Source organism: Nannospalax galili, unplaced genomic scaffold, assembly GCF_000622305.1.
Source record: "Nannospalax galili isolate Female #2095 unplaced genomic scaffold, S.galili_v1.0 scaffold777, whole genome shotgun sequence".
NCBI classification, from domain to species: Eukaryota; Metazoa; Chordata; class Mammalia; order Rodentia; family Spalacidae; genus Nannospalax; species Nannospalax galili.
In genome coordinates, this window is record NW_008341810.1 from 4,147,492 (window position 1) to 4,172,000 (window position 24,509).

At 44.1% G+C, this 24,509-nt stretch overlaps 2 pseudogenes; both read left to right on the forward strand.

The window, feature by feature from the left end:
* Positions 1–10,415, forward strand: part of LOC103737527 — a 127,824-nt pseudogene extending 117,409 nt beyond the window's left edge.
* Positions 10,416–14,174: 3,759 nt separating this feature from the next.
* LOC103737529 lies at positions 14,175–22,009 on the forward strand (annotated as a pseudogene).
* Positions 22,010–24,509: the final 2,500 nt, after the last annotated feature.

The window sequence follows — 24,509 nt, forward strand, 5'->3', positions numbered from 1 at the left end:
ATATAGCTTTATTCCCTCATGACCCTTCCTTGACCTTGACCCAGAATAGTGTGTGTGTGTGTGTGTGTGTGTGTGTGTGTGTTGTGTGATACTCATTGGAAGCAAAGAGAATTATCCCATTTGTGTTGCAAACGATTGATGGGATTAGATATCTGTTTGTGTTTGTGTGTGCTGTTTTAGGTCAGTCAGGGTCAAAAAGGAAAAATCCTTGTTTGATAAGATAAGGGTATGCTTTTACTTCCCCATTTGATGCTGGATGCACAGTTTCAGTAAAGAAGGAATGATGGAGCTTGAGAGATAGCTCAGTGGTTAAGAGAATCAACTGCTCTTGCAGAGGACCTGGGTTTAGTTTCTAGCACCACATAGAAGCTAACAATCATCCCTAATTCCGGTTCCAGGGGGTCTGATACCCTCTTCTGATCTCAGCAGGCATTGCATGCACATACAGCCAAAACACTCATACACATAATATAAAAATAGATTTTTTTTAAGGAGTGAGATCTTTGTTTGAGAGCACAGTTCTAAGAGAAATCTGAAGAAACAGATCCTCAGAGAAGGTTGGGTTGCCTCTCAGTTAAAATGGATGCTAAGATTCAGGCTGGCTTTAGTAAAGCGTCATCATAATGTAGCATCACATGCCACCACGACCATCCTCTTACCTCTGCCTCTCAACTGCTGGCATTACAGGGTGCACCACCATGCCTGAAATGAAGTGTTTTTATGGCCTGGGAATGTAGCTCAGTTGGTAGAGTGCCTGTCTCGCATGCACCAAGCCCTGAGTTCTACCCCAGTACCAAATAAACCAGGCATGGTAGTACACACCTGTAATCCCAGTACTCATCAGGTGGAGGCAGGAAGATAAGGAGTTCAAGGTCCTTGTTGGCTACATAGATAGCTAAAGGCCAGCCTGGGGTGAAATCTTGTCTTTAAAAAATAGCTCAACAGGTAAACGCACTCACCTCTAGGCCTGACAACCTGAGATCAAGCCCAGGGACTCTACATGGTGGAAAGAGAAAACCAATTTCTGTAATTTGTCTTCTGACCTCCACATGGTGCCATGGCCCACACACCCACACACATATACACAAACTAGATAAATGTCATAAAAACGTTTTTTAAAAACATAAGATTAATTTTTTGGTTGCCAGGTTAGGTAAAAACCATTTGTCCAGAAGCCATTCCTTCCACAGATGGTGATGTCAAGGCCAGTTTAGGCTACACAGCTATCTCTGTTTCAAAAATATAAAATAAAATAAAAATACTTGCTCAGGAGTAGGGTGAGATGGTGCAGATGACTCTGAAAGTGAACAGGAATGACAGCAAAGGCACCTGCTGCCAAGCCTGGCAACCTGAGAACATTTAGTATGGGTCTCCTATCAGTCTATCTGTGGGACTCACCCCAATCATTCTGTGTAGCATCTGTTCGTTCTTTGTTGCTGTTGTGTATTTCCACTGTATGTCTATACTACAATTTATTCATTCTCCTATGGATGGACATTGGGTTGTTTGCTGGTTTGGGCTGCTAGTTAGCTTCAATTATAAAGCTGCTCTGATCACTCATGTGCACATATTTTGGTGAATATATGAATTCATTTCTCTTAGATTTATACCTAGGAGATGATTTACCAGGGCTTTATTTTTTATTTATTTAAAATTTTTATGCGTTTAAGTGTTTTGCTACATGTCTGTAGGTGCATCACATGTGTGCAATGTCCTCAGAGGCCAGAAAAGGGCATCATATCTCCTGGCTAGAGTTACAGATAGCTGTTAGTCACCATGTGGGTGCTGTGAACTGAACCCCTGCCTCTTGCTCTTGATCACTGAACTATTTCTCCAGTCCAATTTACCAGGTCTTAGACAGGCATATATTGTACTTTAATAGACAAGTCAAATGACTTTCCTAAGTGGTAGGACCTGTATTCGCTTCCATTCATTCCAGTGTATGAGTACTATTCCATCGTTCCACTTGGAACTGTAAACACTTGGAACTGTCACTTTAGAGTTGTAGTCATTCTGGTAAATGTATTGTGATTGTTTCAAAATGACTTTCATTCGCACGTCCCTGACAAGCAATGGTGTTGGATTGTTATGGGGTTAGACTGCTGTGTTTCCTAACAGTGATATGAGCTTGTTTTTAGAAAAGTGTGTGTTCATCTTTGTGTGTATGCATATGTGTGTGCATGTGTGTGTGCCCATGCACATGTGTGCACATGGGTGTGGATGCCAGAGGTTGACATTAAGCATCTTCTGCAGTTACTCTTCACCTTATTTACCAGCAAGCCCCTGTCTCTGCCTCGCTTGCACTGAGATTACAGGCGCCAACCACTATGCCCAGCTTTTACATGGACCCTGGGGATTGAATTTGGGTCCTCATGCTTATGCAGCAAGCACTTTACCAACTGAGCCATCTCCCAACTCCCAGTTTTAGAAACTCTTATTCAGTTAATTGTTGACTGCTGGATAGTTTTAGTGTCAACTTGACACACCTGGGTTGAGGGAACTTCAACTGGGGAATTTCCTTCATTGGACTGGCCTGTGGCCATGTCCATGGGGCACCTTCCTGACTGTTGAGTGATGTGGGAGGGCCCAGCCCACTGTGGGTGGTGCCACCCCCAGGCAGGTGGACCTGTGTTGCATAAGAAAGCAGGCTGAATAGGGGCCAGGGGAACAAGCCAGTAAGCAGTGTTCTTCCATGGCCTGTGCTTCAGCTCCTGCTTCCAGGTTCCTGCCCTGAGTTCCTACCTTGGACTCCCTGATGAACTGTGACCCGAGAGAAGTAAGATAAATAAACCCTTTCCTCCCCAAGTTCGTAGTGGTCAGAGTGTTTTGTCACAGCAATGAAGAAACAAACCAGGACAGTGACCTTACTCAGCTTTACCTGGGACTGGCCACTGTTCTGGGATTTAGATTCCCTATGAGAAGAGTGAGTTTTGGACTTGTTTACACCTTGTGTGTCACCAAAGGACTGTTTGTGGCCAGCAGGGTGATCTCTAAGGCTGATCTAGGATGGCTCCTGGAGGCAGGATTATCCTGGAGAATGTCTCTGAACAGATCCCAGGCCGCAGAGCATTGAATGGGAGGTGCTTGAGATTTACACCATAGGGCTTGGGGTTCTGCAAGGTGGAAGGTTTCTGACCTCCACACACACGCCCACATTCACACACCCAAAAGCAAAGCAAAAGCAATGTAATCCACAAATGCTCCCTGAAGGAAAATTTTGGAAACACAGGTATAAAAAAGAGAAAAATATTCAGAATCCCATTTCCCAAAGTCAACTATTGTTACTAATGTCCATATATACGTTTTCCCTGTTAGTGGAAGCTGCTCATAACTCTTTAACATCACGCTCTTTAATGGCTCCATTGCATCCCATTTTGTGGATATACAAAATTTATTTAACCACAAAATAATGTTCTAAACTTTTTTCTGTTTTTATGGATATTACAAGATTTATAAATCTTACACAGTTTATGGTGCCTTAGAAGGGGCCAGAACTTGCCTAGTTATCACTTTTTGAGTCCTAAATCTCTAACCATGGACAGGACTCCCTGGTTAACAGTTGTTTATTAACAAAGAAGTGACTCAAAGTGAACAGGGAAGAGACCAAAGTGTCTCTGATGGACTCAGCACTTCTCAGCTGGGAAATGTTGCTAGGACTAATTATCACTCATTTATTCATTACTTAAAAAATTTAAAAGCCAGATAGATCTGGTCACTGCTGCTATTGCTTCTCCTGTCCTCCTCCTCCTCCTCCTCCTCCTCTTCATCTTCCTCTGCCACCTCCTTCCTCCTCTGCCACCTCCTCTTCTTCCTTCTCTTCCTCTTCCTTTTCCTCTTCCTTTGATTCCTTCTCCTCCTCCTCTTCTTCCTCCCCCTCCTTTTCTTTCTCCTCCTCTTCCTCTTCCTCTTCCTCTTCCTCCCCTTCCTCCTCTTTCTCCTATCCCCCCCCGCCACCATTCTTCTTCTTTTTGAATTTTGTTATGCAGCCTAGACTGTCCTGGACTCCCAATTCTTCTGCCTCTGCCTCCCAAGTGGTGGGATTACAGATGTGTGTCATTATACCCAACCCATATCTCAGTTCTTTTTGTTTTTCTTCGTATATGTGTTATTGATGTAGGTCTGTCACTTGCCAGCTGAAGGATCTTACGCTCTTGACTTGTTTTCTCTTGGCCTCTGTTTTCCCACCTATGAAATGCATAACAATGCTTCTTGTAGTTGTTAAAATTGTACTTTAGAAGCAGCTGGAGCACTTTGCCTATGCTTCCGTGGGTCACATGCTGCGGAAGGCACTGATGAGTTCACACAACTACCTGCATCTCGGTTGCTGATGGAAGAGTGGAGGAAGACAGAGGATGCAGCTGTAGAAAGCAGAAATAAAGCCAAGATCAGGCAGAGTCAAAAGATCCCCTTTCCTCTGTGTGGCCTATAGCACCTCCTGCTGTCATTGGACTTAGAAGGCCAGGCAAGCCTCCCTACCCATGTGTGAGGTGGCTAATCTGCCTTTCATCTCTGCACTTAGCAAAATGATAATTCTGAGTCTCCATTCTCCCTGTAACTTCCTTGGTATCTCTCGACTAGAGGCGTTTTCATTCTGTCTAGGATCTTCCCAGGACTTTTCTCTGGATCTAAGAAGAAGGCTTCCAACACCTATGATGTCAGTGACTTTCTCAGGCCTCAGTGACATTGTGGACCATCAGGCATCTATGTCCCGACAACCAGTGGATGTAGACAGTGAAGGAGTGGGATTCATTTCTCTCCTGCTGATGTGACAGTCATCAATGGGTTTGAATCAAGGTGGCATTGTTAACCAGCTCCTGCCAGATGCACAGACTTTCTAGGAAGACTGATGCTCTCCTTATGGAAAAGTGAAAGAGGTAGACACCCAGCCCTTCAGGTGAGGAAGCTAAGGCCTTGACGTGACACTTTCTCCTAGTGCTTCTGCCACTCTCTTTGCAGAAGGATCCCCCAGTTTCCACCACAGGTGGTACCCAATAGTCTGGCACACTGCAATGCCACTGGGCACTGGGAAAACAGATGCCGCCTGACCTTCATCACTTTCTTCCCAATGAGTTCCCTCACTTCTTGGCAACAGGTTTATCTGCTGCCACTTGCACTTGACCCCTGGTGCTGTGCTGAGCTGGTACCACAGTAGCTCTTGGTATGTTGGCTACTACCATCCCTTTTGAAAGTTCCATTGGCTAAGGAATGACCTACAAACATTCTTCTCTTGTTTTGGGCACAGCCTCATCTCTCTCCTTTGTGTGGACTCTCTGTACCTCTTATAATCAATGTCTTCCGGTTTATATGTGGACCATTTTCCACAGGCTCGTGTGCTTGGACACTGTGTGCCCAGTTGATGGTGCTGTGTTGGGAGGTTGTGGAACCTTCAGAAGATGAGAGAATGGGCTCCTGGAGACTGGGCCTTGAAGGTTATAGCCTGGCCCAATTCCAGCCCAACCTCTTACTCTGCTTCCTGATCCTCAGACACTTTTTTTTGTTCATTTGTTTGTTTGAGACAGAGTAGCCAAGGTTGACCTTGACTTTCTGATCCTCCTGTCTCCCTCCACAAGGCTCTTCACATCCCTATCTACCACTCAACCTGGATAGTCCTGTTCTCCTCAGCAGTAACAAACCACCACCTGAAAAGTCACTGTTTAGGGTCTGGAGGATGGAGCACTTGCCTCAAATGATCACGGCCCCAGGGTGGGTTTGAGCCTTAGCACAAGAAAAAAAGACCCTGTTTCTCCCTAGGGGAAGACAGAGGAAGAGGTAGGCATAGGAAAACTACCACCAACAGTGTCTACTCCCTGTCAGTGTTTGTAAATTGAGTGTGAGAGGCATTTATTGGGTGGGGAACAGTGATAATAGGCATTGTCAACATGAGCAACAGTTCTTCACATTAAAGAATTCTCTGGGCTGGAGAGATGGCTCAGAGACTAAGAGTACTAGCTGTTCTTGCAGAGGACCCAGGTTTGATTCCCAGTGCCAACAAGGTGGCTAACAACTATCCTTAACTCCAGCTCCAGGGGATCTGATGCCATCTTCTGACCTCTGCAGGCATTGCATGACACAGGTACACCCACCTACATGCAGGCAACACATTCATACACATAAAATAAAAATAATAAATAAAAAAATTTAAAAAGAATTCTCTGTAGCTGACTATGGTGGCACACAACTGTAATCTCAGCACTCAGGAGGTAGAGGGGGGAGAACCACAAGTTCAGGGTTATCCCCTGCTAAGTGAATTTGGGACCAGCCTGTCAAATAAGTGAAGAAAGAAAAAAAGAAGGAAAGACCATTAATTTTACTTTTTTCTTGTTTGTTTTGTTTTTTTGAGACAGGGTCTCACTTGGTAGCCCAGGCTGTTGTGGAACTCGATATATAGCACAGTCTGGCCTGGAACCCATAGTAATTCCCCATTCTGTCCCATTCTCCTGAGTGCTGTGATTATAGGCATGAGCCACCATGCCCAGCTTAATCATGACATATTCTGATGATCATGACTCTTGCAACATCCTCCTTCCCAGTGGTGTAAAATATCCCTGTATCTGACAGTGTCTGTGGCTGTTGACTTTATTGTGTTTCTATCTGGAAGTACAGACAGCTGCCTGTTCCTTTTTGGCTTTTGCCCAAATATGACCTGGATCTCTAAAGGTGCTGTGCTGTGTCTTTCCACCTGAATTTGGCACTCACTGTGCTCCCATCCCTTTGCTGAGATACCCCATACCCCAGTGGAAAGCAGGTGTCATCCTCTAGGTCTCTAGGGCATTTCTCAGGCAGCATCTGCTACCTGTACCATTGTAACTTAAGTTCCTCTAGGGTAAGGACTATGTACCACTGACCTCTGCATCCTGGCACTAGACCAAGTGACAAGTTGAGCATCCTTTTCCTTGACTCCCTGGGCAGGGATTTGGATATGTATCTGCATATAAAAATAAATAACATTTGTCTGTAAGCTGTAGATATTGAATCCATTAGGAACCAGTGGGGACAATTGGTGGAATTTCTCCATCAAACCAGACCTCTCCAACCCAAGGTGAAGTACAAACCTCAGGGAGAAGCACATGTTTCCTCCCAAGATTATCTTTCTGTCCTCCAAAGGATGGAGGTCATGTCTTTCATTCTTTAGTATCTCTGTCAGAAAATCAACTGTTCAATTATTCATTGAGTCAGACCAAGTCGTTTTGAAAGCACTCTCTACAGCAATCAATGCTTTATCAAAGTCGACATTATTCCTGATATCTGAACAGATTAGCTTTTTGATTTAATAGTTAATCTAGCCTCCAAACATATGATGGAAAAGATGTCTCTGGTTCCTCAATATCAAGGGACCTTCTGGATCTTTCTATTCACTCTTTACCTTATCAAGAGAATAAAACTTGAACCTGATAAAAAGAGACACAAGAAACAATTTTCCTTTGCTTCCAATTCTAATTCTTTAGCGGCAGCTTACCTGCGTCTCTGGACTTGCTCTTGGACTTCACGCTAAAGATGGAGGTATGTTTGTTGATCAGAGACAATGGGAGGGACTGAGTTTTTCTTTGCCCATAAAGTAGACCACGAGGGTTAGAAGCCATGAAGGCTTTGACTTCCACTCTTTAGTTTGTGGTGTTGGGGAAGCCCTCCTTTCTGGGCCTTGTTTTCTTCAGTGGTTATGAGGCAAGTCTGTCCATTTTCAGGGTTGTTGGGAGAACTGACTGAGCAATGGATGAACAGTGTCTGGACCCAAGGAGATGCTCAACAAAGATTAGCTCCCATCCACAGAGACAGTACAGCATGCCTTGCAGCTAACCACAGCCAGATATCACCAGGGGAGGAGCTTCCTTTCTTCCCTGCCTTAGATTCCTTTGTCAGATTCCCAGTCTTCCTAGGATGTCTTTAGGGTGGTAACTCTCTCTACAGAATAAGGGAGATTTGGATACAGGTGAAAGGGTGGTGGTGGGGGCAGATAATTCCTTCATTGAGACTTCTAGTGACTTGAGAACTCTGGGAGAAATTCAGGTTCACTTTTCACAAAGACCCCAGTTCTACTTAGGATAGTCTACCAGGCTGCAAAGCACTCTCTTATCTTTGTTGTTATTATTTGAGACAGGGCCTTGCTATATAGTCCAGGCTGGTCTCAAACTTTCAGTCATCTTCCTGCCTCAGCCTCCTCGGTTAGCATTTTTGGTCCTATAGGACTCACTTGTAAATTACCATAAACTTTAGGCCAGGATGACAACTCTTCCTGTGCATTATCAACAACAGGACAGGGATCATGTTTGATTCCACATTGCTATATCTTCTGGGGAATGCCTGGCACCTAGTAGGGGCCCAAAATATAACCATTGAATCAATGAGTGGGTGAATGAAGACTGTCTTGCCCACTTGTGGGAATCAAAGTATAGCATTGATATTGACTAGCTGCACAGGAGTCATGTCTGGATTTATATCCTCCAAGCCTTCTGTAGTCCAAAGCTTTTCCCATGTGCATACCCAGTATATTTTGGTTGTGTATGAATCCAGCTTGCTTTGGCTCTGATATATTTCACAGCTCACCCTGGACTAGACAGAAGAGATTCAGGAAAGTTGTGCTGGGGAGAAAGCCAATTAAAGCCCAAATGGAAAGAACTTAATGGCTTGCAGTAACTCTGTGGTTTGAGGGTGAAGTCTCAAGTCTTTCACTTACTGAAGACAATGCTTGTTTTTCTAACCTTCTAGAAGCTTCAGTAATGGGTTTTTGCTGTTGCTGTTGCTGCTGAAATTGCTAGTGAAATACTGGCCATTCAGATAACTGTTCATAGCACTTACTTTAGCAAATGAGAAAATTGAGGAAATGTCTCTCTTCATGTTAATTTTCCTAGATTTATTTGTTAGGAGGCACAGGTAGAATCAGAATAGTTGGAAAATCAAATATACGGTGATTGGAACAACCTTATTATCATGAGCTCTAAAGTATCATGGTTGTTATCATTTGAAATAATATGGGAAAAATCTCAATTAACTCAAAACGAACCTACTAAGAACTTCAAGTAACTTGACAAGATACAGCACAACAACACTTAATGAGACCCCCATAGGGATCTACGGCTGTGCTCAGGGATCGTACACATTTAATCTGCATTTTCATATTGCTGTCCTTAATGCTTGTTTGCTGAATTAAAAAGGAGAAATAAGAGTTTGGGAGTGACCATGGTAGCACTCAGCCTGTGTGAGGCCCTGGATTGATCTCAAACAGCAACAGCTAAAACAAAAAAACCAAAAGAAAGAAAACAGAAAAACGCAAAGAGAGGAGCAATCAGAGCCAGCATGTCCTTGAGGTTCTGTGACTGTCCGGGAGAGCTTTGTCCACCCTGGTAGGAAATACTTCACCGGCTCACACACAGCTCTGAGCCACCTGCAGCTTCTAAGCACTTGGAACACGGTTGGAACCACTAGGAGCTTCATTTAAATTTAATTTCACGCTTGTTTTTTGAACTTGCTAGGTAGACCAGGTGGCCTTGAATTCACAGAGATCTGTCTGCCTCTGCTTCCCAAGTGCTGAGATTAAAGGTGAGTGCCACCATGCCTGGCTTAAATTTAATTTTAATGTTGATACAATTTTATTTAGTTATTGAACATCCCCACTCAATAATATTCTGAGTCAATAATACATTTTTACTCAAAATATTTGTGAAATATTTTGAACTTTCAGAAAGCATGCAGGATCCTCTTAGCATGGGTCACTTGCCCCGCCCGGTGTTACCATTATTATAAAAACAAGCCATACCCTAAGTCTTGCTTCTGCCGGGGTGTTCTTGATGCCAAGATCCACATCTTTGATTTGGGAGGGAAGAAGGCAAAAGTTGATGAATTCCCACTCTGTGGCCACATGGTATCAGATAAGTATGAGCAGTTTTCCTCCGAAGCCTTGGAGGTGTCCGTATTTGTGCCAACAAATACATAGCGAAGCGCTGTAGCAAAGATGGCTTTCATGTTGAGTGAGGCTCCACCCTTTCCATGTCATCTGACTCTACAAGATGCTGTCCTGTGCTGGGGCTGACAGGCTTCAGACAGCTATGCGGGGTGCCTTTGGGAAGCCTCAGGGCACAGAGCCCAGGGTTCACATTGGCCAGGTCATCATGTCCGTCTGCACCAAGTTGCAAAATAAGGAACATGTGATTGAAGCCCTTCCTAGAGCCAAGTTCAAGTTCCCTGGCCGCCAGAAGATTCATCTCTCAAAGAAGTGGAGCTTCGGCAAGCTTAATGCAGATGAATTTGAAGACATGGCAGCTGAGCAGTGCCTCACCCCTGCTGGCTGTGGGGTCAGATATATTCCCAGTCGTGGTCCCCTGGACAAGTGGCTGGCCCTCTGCCTGAGGACTCCCTCTGCACTGAGTCCTATGCCCCACCAAGTCATGTGTTCCCTAATAAAAATCTCACATGCAGTCTGAATAAATAAATAAATAAAATAAAAAGCACAGGTCAGAATGGGCACACTGTTAGCTTTCTGTGTGTGTGATCCAGACTTCTTTGTTTTGTTTATTGAGACATGGTCTCATTATGTAGCTCTGGCTAGCCTGGAACTCATTAAGCAGAACAGGATGACCTTGAACTTGCATGGATCCTCCTGCCTCTGCCTCTTGGGTGTTGGGATTATAGGCATGAGCTACTACAACTGACTCTAGATATATTTTTTAAAAACTCAAACTTTTTTTCTTTGTTTTTTTTTTTTTTTTTAAACAGTTGAGACAGTGTTTCCCTGTAGCCCCAGCTGGCCTGGAACTCTCTATGTAGACCAGGCCTAAATCCTACAGAGATCCACCTGCCTCTTCCTCCAGTGTGCTGGGATCAAAAGCACTAGCTTCTGATGCTGCTTTGTTTCTTTACCTAGATCATTGTGGAGGGCAGGTAACTTCTTGGCAGAATGATTCAGTGCATCTGGTTACTTTGCCAACACTCTGCTCCTCTTCCCCTCCCTCTCCCTCTTCCCTCTCCCTCTTCCCTCTTCTTCTCTTTCACCTGCCTCCTGCTTTCTGCAGGGTCTTGGACTAGTCCAGGCTAACCTGGAATTCATTCTGTAGCCCAGGCCAGCCCTGAACATTGTTTATCCTCCTACCTCAGTCTCCAAAGTGCTGAGATTTAGCCACCAAGCCTGGCTTGTTTGTTTTTGCTTTTGCTTTTTGACAGGGTTTTACTAGATAGTTCTGGCAGGCCTGGAACTCTTATATAGACCAGGCTGGCCTTGAACTTGTGACAGTCCTCCTGCCTCTTGACTCCCAAGTGCTGGGATTCTAGGCATTCCATGCCCAAGTCTTTGGCTACATTCTTATTCTGTGCTCAAAGATGGCAAGCACATTAGAATAAAGATGGGAAGTTTAAAATAAATTGCAGAGCCTTTCAGACATGCACTTACTATTCTGGGAAGAAAGTAGACCAAGAAAGGACAGTGATCCTGCAGCAGAGATGATTTGGAGAAGACCTGTGCTTGCCATCTCATAGAGGGTTCCCAGTATCAGCACCATCTGGGAACCTGCCAGGTTACTAAAACGAACTTAACAATAATTTTTTAAAAACTCAACTTTTTTTTCTTTTTTTTTTTTTTTTTTTTGAAACAGGATCTCCCTATAGCCCCAGCTAGCCTGGAACTCACTGTAGACCAGGCTGGCCTTGTTTTCACAGAGCTCCACCTGCATCTGTCTCCTGGGTATTGGGATTAAAGACAAGTACCACCAAAACTCAAACATTTTTTTTTTAAAAGAAAGAAACTAAGCACTAAAGATACAATTGAAGGGCTAGGTTGGGGGCTGGAGAGATGGCTGGAGAGAACTGTCAGTGGTTAAGAACACTGATAATTGAGGGGCTAGGGAACCCAGTGGAGGAATGGGGTATTAGCATACAGAGGCCTAGGGTTCAGTGCCCAGTAACACCCCTCATCCTCCTACCATACTCCCCAACCTTCTACCTCTAAACAAAAGATGCAACTGGACTCCCCTTTCAGACATTTTATCTCCCTCCCAGAAGCATGTGCAGCCTCCCACTCATACTTTTATACAGACAGGTAGTTCAGGCTGGCTTTGAACTTACTATGTACCTAAGGACAACCCTGAACTGCTGATCCTGTCTTTACCTCCCAAGTGATGGGATTGCAGGCTTGCATCACCACACCTGGTTCTGTTCATCTTTCCATAGTTTATTTATAAATTATATGAAGCATTGTTTGTTTAAACAATTTAAGTAAACAACACTGTACTACTTAAACCATTCTGCATCTTGATTTTTCCATCTATAATTTGGGGCTCTAGCCAGGGTGGCACATGCCTTTAATCCTAGAACTTGGGAGGCAGAGGCTGGCGGATCTCTGAGTTCAAGGCCAGCCTGGTCTGTATTGCAAGTTCCAGATCAGTCAGGTCTACATCATGAGACTATCTCAAAAAACTATAATATGATGATGGTGGTGGTGGTGGTGATGGTAATGAACATCTGGCCATATGTTTTCTCTGGGGATGTGTAAGAGAATTTCTGTATAGGCATTCATAAATCTTATTTTTACTGATGTACCTGAGATTATTTTTACCTTTAGCTTATGAATCTGTTTTGCTTACTGTAGCTGTTGTTTGCTTCTCTGCCCATTTCTTCTCCTACCCTGTTTAGAAGGTATACATTCCATTTCTATTCATTTGGTGGTTAATTATTAGTGTGCATAAATAAAGGCTCAGATGTAATCAATATCCCTATCATTTCCTTCAACTGTAAGACAAGTAGACCCCTCTCTGCCTTTTTTGGGTCAGTTCCCAGATGGTCATTGTCATTGTCAGTGCTGCTATAATTCAAAAGACAGCACTATTTATGAACTTTTTCACGTTTCTTTTAAAAACATTTTTATTGCATTTATTTATTTAGAGAGAGAGAGAGAGAGAGAGAGAGAGAGAGAGAGAGAGAGAGACTGTATGGAAGTCTGACAACTTGCAGGAGTTGGTTCTTCTCTTCTACCAGGTGGGGCTGCAGTCAAACTCAGGTCATCAGGCTTGATGACAAGCACCTTTACTGCTAAGCTATCTCGCTGGCTCTTCACCAGTTTCTGGGTGTACTGTTTGCATCCCATGCCTTCCTTCTGGCCTTGATTTCTTTCTTTAAAAAAATGGAAGGACTCTAGATAGGCTGACTAGGCCTCAGTAGATGAATTTACACTGAGGGACATCTGGGGACACTAACTTGACACAATAGGCCTTAAGACAAATGGCAGAATGTATGAATTCCAGTGGGGGGGGGCTATGGGAAAGTGCCAGTGGGGAAGGGGGTATAAAGATGATTAAGATCGATTAAGATGTTCTGTATGAAATACACAAAATACAATAAAAAATAAATACAAAAAAATCACCTCTGGTATTTTGTTTAGCAAGGTGATGTTAACAGTAAAATTCACAGACTTTTATGGCTAAAATATATTTTTCTACTCACTTGGTATAATGGCTTGGGTAGGCCTCAGTTCTGGTGTCTCTATTCCTCCTGCAGGGCTCCTACTAACTGCTGACTGTGTATTTTGTGACTCTCATTACTATAAGCTGCATTCTGGATGATTCCCTCAAAACTACCATCATTTAATATATTCTGTCTTCTGATTTGTGTGTCATGTAATGGGTCCATTGAATTTTTAATTTTAATGACTATTACTTTATGTCTAGTGGTCCAGTTGAATTTAAGTTCCCCCAGCCTCCCACTTAATGTTATACTGTCTTGTTTTGTTTTCGTTCTTGCTTTCACGTGTTTTGTCCCTTTACCTTATCATATATCTGAATAAGACGGTTTTAAGTTTGCTTTGTGTATTAGTTACTTTTCCCTTTGCTGTGACAAAATGCCTGATGAAAGATATTTAAGGAAGGAAGATTTGCTTTGTCTCATGATTTGAGAGTACCGTTCATCATGGTAGGTGTTGCTGTGTTTCGTGGTGGTTGGACCTCCATCTGGGGGTCGGGGGGCAGGGGATGAGTAGGCGCGAAATCAATGACCAGACTTCGGAGATGCTAGTCAGTAGCAGGTTGTCAGCAAGCTCGTTTATTGCATACAAAGGGCTTCCCTTTATACCTCCGAGCCTCCCCTATTGGCCCTAAGGCCGAGCTGTGTATTGTCCATCGGTGTGGCTGTTGCATCATTTGTCTCTAGCCCGAGCAGCAGATATCAGTTAGCAGTTTGAGGAAGTTGGCTGCGGAAGAATGGCGCGCCTGTGCAAAGGTCTCCAGGTCCAGTGCCTGGCAGATACTCATGGGCTCCCTCCTACAGGTAGGGAAGACATGGGTTGTAGGAGCGTGAGGTATCCTCAGTCAGGAAGCAGAGAGAGTTGAATACTGGTACTCAGCTCTCCCTCCCTTTCTTCCCTCCCCTCCTTCCTTTCTTATTAGTGTGTGTGTGTGTGTGTGTGTGTGTGTGTGTGTGTGGTATACACATATGCATGCCATAGCCTTGGTTCTCTTTTGAGTGAGTCAAAACAAGAGTCTCTCTTGTTTCTTCAATGATGTGTATAGTCCAGGCTAGCTGGCCCTTAAGCATCTGAGTGACTCTCCCATCTTGCCTTAGGAGTCCCAGGATTATAGATGAGCTCCACATCATCCAGCCTTTTTATGTGAGTTCCAGGGTCTTCAACTTGCACGGCAAGCACTTTTACTTTCTGAGCCATCTCTCCAGCTCCTCACTTGCTCTTTTCTATTCAGTCCAGGATCCCATCCCATGGAATGGTGCCACCCACATTCACAGTGGGTCCTTGATCCTAATTTAAGTCTTTCTGAAGCCAGGGAAGTAGCTCTGTTGGTAGCATGCTTGCCCAGCATGCAGGAAGTCCTGGCTTTCCCCAGCACCCCATAAATCAGGCTTGGTGGCACTTGGGAGGTGGTGGCAGAAAGTTCAGAATTTCGAGGTCATCCTTGGCTACATAACAAATTATAGGCTAGCCCAGGATACATGAGATCCTATCTCAAAAAAAAAAAAAAATATTGCCTTTGCCAGGAATGTAGCTCAGTGGTAAAGCATTTTCCTGGCAGCCTGAAGCCCTAGGCTCCATTCCCAGCACTGCACTCAAACAAAGAAAAGTTGCTTCTTTCTCTACACTCTATTATCTATCCTATGTGAGGAAAACTGTTCAAACAACACCCCAAACACATGAGCTTATAGTACCTTACAATGTATAACAGTGTTAAAGACAGGGAGTTCAGTTCCCAACACCCACATCAGGAAGGCTCATTCATCTGTAACTTCAGCTCCAGTTGAACAAAAGATGGATACAAGCTTGGTCAACTCAACAATCTGGGATTCACCCTCCTTCTATGCCCAGGGCCCCCCTTCCTGCCCCTGGCCCCGCCTTCCTTTCCCAGCCCCCACCTCCTGCCCCTGCCCCTTCTCTCTGCCCCTTCCCTTCTCTGCTGCTTCTCTCCTCTGATTTCCTGAGTGCCATCATTCTCACTACAAGGGCAGAGAAATTGCTCTTCTGCTTAAACACTGACTTGGCATAATCACAGCAGGTGCCAATGGAATAAAGCTCTCCTGGTAGGAGACTCACTGTCCTTAACCAGAAGGTTATTTTTAACAGCAGGTTTGCATTCCTTGTGAAGTAAGACATGGTGACCAGACAGTGCAAGAAACAGTTAACAGGTATACTCATTATCCATCATTAATTCCATTGCCAAATCAGGGTAATGACTGGCCAAGCAGAATTGACTTATAAAGGGAAGTGGGAAGAAAATATAATGATCACAGTTCAACTACAATTACTTTTTAGGTCAGGCACAGGGCCCCATGCCTGTCATCCCAGCACTCAGGAGGTTGAGGCAAGAGGGGGGTGGAGATAAGAGAGTGCTTATCCAGTGTGTGCAAGGCCCTGGGTTCCATCTCCAGCACCCCCCTCCCCACATTTTTAAATGTTCTATATGCCTGTTCCTTTGCTAATTCATAGAGCATACAGCTAGTATCAGGGAAATGCAAATCAGAACTACAGTGCGATATCTCACTCCAGTCAGAATGGCTGTCATGAAACTAAATGCTGTGAGAATGGGAGAAGGTAGAGATCTTATGCACTGACTGTGGTGGGAATGTATAGAGGATAGTATGGACCTTCCTCAAAATTCAAAAATGGGCTGGAGAGATGGCTCAGTGATTAAGAGTGCTTGACTGCTCTTGCAGAGGACCAGAGTTTGGTTCCAAACACTCACACTGGGGAGGCTCACAACCACCTGTAACTTCAGCTCCAGAGCATTGCACTTGTGTGCTTGTGTCCTCCATGGGCATTGACTTGTGTGCACACACATGCACATACACAGACACACACACATAAATAAAAACAAAATAAATCCTTTAAAAAATACTACGGATCTCTGTGAGTTCAAGGCCAGCCTGGTCTACATAGTGAGTTCTAGGACAGCTGGGGCTACAGGGAGACCTTGTCCCCCAAAAAACAAAACAAAACAAAAATACTAGAACAGCCAGGCACAGTGGTGCACACCTTTAATCCCAGTGCTGGAGAAGCATTAGGAGGCAGATTTCTGTAAGATGAAGGCCAACTAGGGCTACAGGGAGACCCTATCTCAGAAAGACAAAACAAAATAAAACAAAATCAGTTGTAGCATATGATCTACTCATCCAGTTTTGGGTATATAGTCACAGGAAATGAAATCAACATATACAAGAGATACCTATACACCTATGTTTGTTTCCACAGTATTCACAATGGGCTAGGACATGAAATCAACATGGGTGCTCTTGAAAAGACAAACAGGCTCAGTAGGTAAAGTGCTTTGTGAGGACTTGAGTTCAGATCCCCAGCACCCACATAAAAAGCCGAGTGTGGACAGTGTGGTGGTGCACAACTTTAATGCCAGCACTTGGGAGGCAGAGGCAGACCAATCTCTGTGTCTGTGAGAAAGGGGCCAACCTGGTCTACATAGCGAGTTTCAGGCTGGCTGGGGCTACAGGGAGACCCTGTTTCAAAAATAAAAGCTAAGTGTGGTGGTAGAATGGTGATAGAAATAGAATGGTGATGATTAGAGTTTGGAAAGTTGTAGGGGTAAGGTGGATAAAAGGAGGCTGAATTTGATTGGTACACTGTAATAGACATGCGTTGAATTGTTACCTGAACTCCACTAATAAGTGCATTTACACATGCTAACCAAAGATAAAATGAATTAAAAAACACATATGACTGAGGACCAGAAAGTCATGAGAACAAAGCAAGGCAACAAACCCCCAAATGCATTTTATCAAAAAGTTTCCAACTTGATTCGTAATCAGGGAAATTAGAAATAAAGACACAAAGAGACACATTGTTATTCTTACTAGAACAAAAGATTCTGGAAAAACCAAGTGTCCACAAGGACTCAAGGTCCAGGTAACCCCATATGTTGCTGGCAGAAGTGTTAATTAGTATGACCACTTTGGGTAACATTTTGGCATTGTCTGGCAGAACAGAAGAACCTGTCCTAGAGAAAGCCTTTCATGTTGCATCAGTTACTTTTCTGTTGCTGTGATAAACTATCATGACCAGAAGCAACTTAAGGAAGCAAGAATTTATTTTGGCTTATGGTTCTGGGTGGTTAGTGTCTGCCACGTCCAGGATGGCATGGGAGTGGGCAGCTGGAGCAGGAAGCTGCTCATCACATCTCATTGGCATACCAGGAAACCGAAAGACTGGACTGAAAGTGGGGTGAGGCTATAAACTCTCTATAAACTCAAGTGCCCTGAATCATGCACTTCTTTCCTATCCTTGAAGTTCCATAACCTCCACACAGCGCCACCAACTGGGGACCAAGTGTTCAAATTCATGAGACTGTAGGGGATATTTCTCATTCAACCTACCATACACGTGCACATTTGAATTTGATGCTGATCGCACCCACATGGATTGACCCCACCTCAAATAGGACCCAAACCAGTAAAATAGATCAATGAATTGTATGCTATTTGTGCAAAGGAATTCCATATGTTACAGAAATAACATAAATTATAGCTCCACACACAAGATAGATAAACTCAGCCATCAAATGTGAATAACAAGCTGGTTCAGTTCCCAGCATCCATATGGTGGCTAACAGCCATCCATAACTCCAGTACCAGGGGATCCAATTCCCTCTTCTGGCTTCTACAGGCATTGCATGCTGTGGTGCGTTTACATACATGCAGGCAAAAACTCATACACATAAAAAGAATACCCACCAGCACCTTAAAGCACTGTGGAAAGGATGAGGGATATACAAGTTCAAGTCTTTGGTGAATTTCAGTAAGATTTAAATTGGGCTGAAGGTGCAGCTCAGTAAACGGAGCAATTGCTTAGCATACACAAGGATCCTGGGTTTGATCCCTACTGTTTAAAAAAGAATCCTTTGAGCATATCAAGTACATTTCTTTAGTTATTCATATCCCAGTAGTGCTAATTTGTTTTTTTTTTTTTTGAGACAGGGTCTCCCTGTAGCCCCAGTTGACCTGGAACTCACTATGTAGATATGTAGACATAGACCAGGCTGGCCTTGATCTCACAGAGATTCACCTGCCTCTGCTTCATGAGTGCTGGGATTAAAGGCATGTACAACTACACCCAGTAACATTTTTTTTTTAAGAAATAGAAATTTCTAAAAACCTCCAAAGAGACCAGTGAAATGCTCTGAGATCCAGCCCAGAGGTGGCTCACCCAGTTGCCCTGTTCCCGTTTCTCCCTGCTGTCATCTACACAAAGCTGTTCTGTCATTTCCTCAGGATAGCAATGGGCTGCCTCATCTCAACTGCTGCTCCCAGCCCAGCAAGAGGGAAGGAAGCAGGTACTTGGACCACAGTTATGCCTTAAAAAAAAAAAAATCTTTTTTGAGGTAGGGTCTCATTCTAGGCCAGGATGACCTGAAACTTAGTCTATGGTCCAGGCTGGCCTCAAACTCATGGCAGTCCACCTGCCTTAGCTTCAGATTGCTGGGATGAGAGATGTGAGCCCCCATGCCCACTTCTTAAAGGATTCTACAGAATCATTGTAACTGCCTACCTGTGGACCGTAGGAGTGGCTCTGTGGTAGAGTGCTTGCCTGGCATGTTTACATGTGTAAGGTTCTGTGTTCTACCCAAAGCATTAAAAAAACAAAACTAGAAAGAAAGAAAAGAAAAGAAAATCCTTTTTTTGTCAGGTTTAATAGCACATGTCTATAATCCCAGTACCAGGGAGGCAGAGATAGGAGGATAGCTGTAAAGCCTAGTCTATATAGTGAATTCCAGGCCAGCCAGGGCTATGTATTAAGGCCCTGTCTATAACCAAAAAAAATGTAAATAGAAACAGAAAACAGAAGCCTAATTTTGAATAAGCATTCCAAAATTTATTTACCTTTCCCTCTCATGGCATGTGTATATATAGTTATACATACACAATTAGACAGATGTACATAATGTGTTTAATATATACTTACTTTATTAATATATAATTACATTTAATAATAGTTTATTACATATATTATTATACTGTTGGACCTTTGTATCCATGGGTTCAAGCAACCATGGACCAAAAATATTTGGTAAAAAAAAATTGCTTGGCGTGGTGGCACATGCCTTTAATCCCAGCACTCGGGAGGCAGAGGCAGGTGGATCTCTGTAAGTTCAAGTCCAGCCTGGTCTACATAGTGAGTTCCAGCACAGCTGGGGCTACAGGGAGACCCTGTCTCAAAAAGGCCAAAAAAAAAAAAATGGAGAAAGTTTCAAAAAAGCAGATTTTGTATTTGCCTTGTGCCAAGGACTATGTGGTTATGTGAATGAAGCAATGTGCAGGTGTTGTGTTAGGCATGAGAAGAAATCGAGTGATTGAAAATGCATGAGAGCATCTGATAGCACTAGCACACCATTTCACATGAGACTTGGGAAGCCGTGTTTCCAATCCAGTTCTTAGGGGCAATATCTACGGTGTCTCTGAATCAGAACACATGCATATTTCTAGATTTTTCTTTTTTGTGTGTGACAGAGTCTCCTTGTAGTCCCAGCTGTCCTGAAACTATGTAGACCAGGCTGGCCTCTATAGCACAGACACAGAGATCTGCCTCTGCCTTCCAATGGCCAAGAGGCACGGTGACAGAGGTGGCTGGAGCAGGAAGCTGTGTGATCAAATCTTCAAGCAGGTACAGGAAGCAGAGAGCGACTGGAAATCTGGCAAGGCTTAAGGACTCTCAAAACTCCCCCTCCCCCAATGATGTGCTTCCTCCAACAAAGCCGCACTTCCTAAAACCTCCCTAAATAGCACCACCAACTGGGGACAAGATGTCCAAATACTTGGAGCTTATGTGGACATTCTCATTCAAATCACCACAGTATCTATACTATGCTGTTCCAGCATCTGAGTCGGGCTGATAGTGCACTCCCTGGCTTTCTGCTGGAGGCCCTGATTGATATAACAACAGGTGCAACTGGTGCATTTGTGGGAACACCAGCTGAGGTGGCTCACTGCTAATGGCAGGCTACCAATGGACCACTACAAAAATGTTTTAAATGTCATAATCAAATCGCTGGGGAAGAGGGAGTCCCCACAATGTGGTGGGGCTGCATCCCTTCCACGGCTTAAGCTGCCATTGTCAATGCTGTCCAGTTTGCCTCCTACTCCCAATCCAAGGGATTCTTGCTGAAATCAGGCTACTTTTCTGACAATATTCTGTGCCACTTCTGTGCCAGCACAATCAGTGGCCTTATCACCACTGCCACCTCCATGCCTGTGGACATTGTCAAGACCTGGATCTAGAGTATGCAAATAATTGATGGGAAACTGGAGTACAAGAATGGGCTGGATGAACCCATGAAAGTGCTCTGCTTTGAGGGTTTCTTCAGTCCGTGGAAAAGCTTCATACCATACTATGCCCGCCTGGAAACACCCCCACCCCCGTCAACACCCAGTCCTCACCTTCATCTTTTTGAACTAGATGAACAAGATCTACATAAGTCTCCCTCAGTGGCTGATGTGGCAGGGGTCCTGGAAGTCACCTACTGCAGAGTGGGGTGGGGTGCTGGACTCTGCTGCCTTGGGCTCTTCTGTTTATTTCCCTCCCACCTCCTTGGCATGGTTTCCTCCTTTGTATTAGTTTCAGGGCACACGGGACAGCAAAAGATCCCTCTTCTCTGGAGAAACCAAGGCAGAGTTGAGGGGACAAGAGAAGTAGAAGCTATCATGATGTTCTTAGAATCTACACTAGACAGATGCAGCCTTCCTCCTCACTAATGACTTCATTAATAAATTGAATTGATAACACCAAAAAAAGAGAAATATTCCTTTTATTTTCAAAATACAAATTTACTTGGGAGCTTTTGCTCCTGATCCAAGTCATCCTGTGTTTGGGTGCCAAGAAGGAGGTGGCAGGACTAAGGGTTTGGCTGGTGTTCCTGTCATCCCTGTTCTTTCATTACATTCACAGAGAATGCATCTGGTCCAGCAAGGCAAAAAGAATTTTGGGGACATAGTCTTGGGTCTAGATACCACTTTGTCTTTTAACTCAATCCATCCATCCATCCATCCATCCATCCATCCATCCATCCATCCATCCATCCATGCCCAAACTCTCCAGGTTGTGAGGTTTGTACAAGTCAATGTTTGAAAAGTACCCTGAAGCCCAAAACATGCATGTGACCCTCCACCCAGGGGTTAATGTAAGCAGCTATGTTTTAAGTGTTGCTGGAAAAAAGGGAAAACAAAACAAAACCCCCACAGAGCACGGGGGACCTAAACCTGAGAGATTGGGAATTCTGGTTTTGGCTGGCACTGACTGGCCAAAATCAGTCAGCTCCAACTAGGATTGGAGCCCTTTGAAAAAGGAGAGTTCTTTCTGTTTTTCCACATGCTTATTTCTCTTTGGGACTGAAAGGAATTCCGCAGTTACTCTGGCTAGGCAGGAGCTCTAGAACTGAGCTGCATCCCACCCTAACTCTTCCTTGATAGAGAGAGGTTCCGAGGATGCCAGGGAAGCTGCAAAGTGAACACAGGGCTCTGTGGCTCCAGAAACCCAGTGTGAGCTCCCATTCCACCCCACTTTCTCAATTGGCCCAGGTACAAGTTGGAGTAAAATGTACATTTCTCTTGAGACAAACAAAACCCTTGACTCTGGCCTTTAAGAGACTTATTCCTCATGATTCAAGATCTTACTGGAACACTTAAGAGTGAGCTATGTGTAAATATTTTCAAGGAGGTATAGCCAAGCCAGCCAGCCAATCCCTTCCCTTGGTGTCCAAGAGCCTAAGGAAGGGTCTTTGTCAATTTCCTGGAGGAGGCTGTTAACAGTGAAGTGGGGAATGATCTTAAAGGGCCAGAGAAGCAGTGAGAGCTTCCAGCTGCCTGGGTCCTTGTCATTCATGGATCAGGTGTCTGCACCTTGGTTCCTCACCAAACATTTACCACCTGACTGCCTGAGGAATGTGGACTGGGAGGGCTTTCTTATCTCTAGGGTGTGAGAGAGACACTCTGTTCTCTTCCAGGGTCTTGGCATTGACCCTGAAAACAGCTAGAGTTGAAAATGACAGGCTGGTTCCAAGGAGGGGAATGGGTTGTATTTCAGACAACTCCTTTCTTGCTTCCTGGACCAGACAGAGGTGGACATGTGTGAGGCAGGAGGACAGGGAGGATAGCCACTAAACTCAGGTCCTACTGTGGATTTGCAAGGGTATTACCCTAAGTTTGGCTTTTGCAACCCACCCTGGTGATATTTTTGCCAAAGCTATTGAGTACCAATGTGATGGTTAGTTTCATCTTCTTAAAAATTTGACTTTATGGGGGCTGGAGAGATGGCTCAGTGGTTAAGAGCACCGTCTGCTCTTGCAGAGGATCCGGGTTCGAATCATAACACTCATGTGGCAGCTAACCATCCGGAACTCGAGTTCCAGGGGATCTGACACTCTCCTCTGACCTCTTCAATTGACATAAGTGCACTTACACACATGCAGGTAATACACTCATACACAAAAAAATTGTTTTTTTTTTTATTTGACTTTATGTTTTGGCTTAGATACCAACCTTATCCTCAGCTGAGGTAGAAGTATCAATCAAGGAAATCATGAGCAAAGCAATCATGCGGTCAACAAGGACTCGGTCTGGGCAAAGCTGCACACAGGGCAGTGGTTCTGTAAGATCACAAGGAAGCCACGAACCCCCTTTTGTCTGGTGGTATGGAAGCTGTTCTAACATCACGGAACTCATGTGTCTGCGTTGGTGCTGATGGAATCAAACCTACTGTGCTGCCAGTCAAGTGAAAGTTTGAAACATGGGAAAGGTTGTAGCTCGGTTGATAGAGTGCTCTCCTGGCAGGCACGAGGTCTTGAGTTCAATCCTAGCACTGCATACATTAGGAATGATGGTGTACACCTGTAATCTCAGCACTCAGGAGATGGATACAAAAGGATCAGAAGTTCATGTCATCCTTGGCTACACATATTCACTGAGGCTAGCCTGGGCTAGAAACTCTATCTCAGAAAAAAAAATCATGGAAGTGCATCATACTTGATACAGGTGTATGTATTTACTATAGTATACTTTCTTTGATTTTTTTTGGGGGGGCGGGGTTACTGGGAATTGAACCCAGGCCCTCAAACATACTGTAGGCACCCTCTACCACTGAGTGACATCTCTGGACTATTTTACTTTGTTTTGTTTAGTTATGAGACAGGATGTCCCTACATTGTCCAAGCTGGCCTCAAACTTGTGATCCTCCAGTTTCAGCCTCTCAAGTGCTGTGCTTACAGGGGTGCACCAGGATGCCTGGCCCTTTTACCATTATTTCAGAATATATTACTATTCATATAAAAGCTTACTGTGGTGCCGTATGCCTTGCATGGTGGCAGCAGTGTCATACATTTCTGTTGACCATGTCTCTATTGATAGCGTCATTTCTATGTGCTCATCAGTATCCTGCTGTGGTGTTCATCAAGGACCAGGAACAATAACTGGACTGTCTGTAAGCGACCATCCAGGCTTGTGTATGTGTTTTCATAACAGATATTTTCATAACAGTGAAATCACCTGATGACCCATTTATCAGAACATGTCTCCACCCTTTTATAAATGTGCACCTAGGGATTGAAACATGCTTATCCACATGATCCAAACATCCCTTATGGCTGAGCGTGGTGGCACACACCTTTAATCTCAGCACTAGGGAGGCAGAGGCAGGCAGATCTCTATTAGTTGGAGGCCAGCCTGATCTACATAGTGAGTTCCAGGTCAGCCAGGGTTACATAGTGAGATCCTATTGGAAAAAAAAAATCATCTCATGTGACAACAGCTAAGACTTACTAAGTGATATAGGCCAGGAACTATCCCAAGTCCTTTGGGATTACAAATTAATTGAACCTTTAAGGGGAAATAAGGAGGGGAGATGATCTATATAGACTTCTATAGCTGTGTAGGATTAGCTGGTAGATATAGACAGTGCTTATCACAGTGCCCGATGGGAGAAGACATTGATGGTTCCTTACTACCATAATCATGCTGTCTATTTCTGTCCCCCCTTCCTTCTCTCCCTCCCTCCCTTTCTTTCTTTGCTAGCTATTAAGTCCCAGGGCTTCACACAAGCT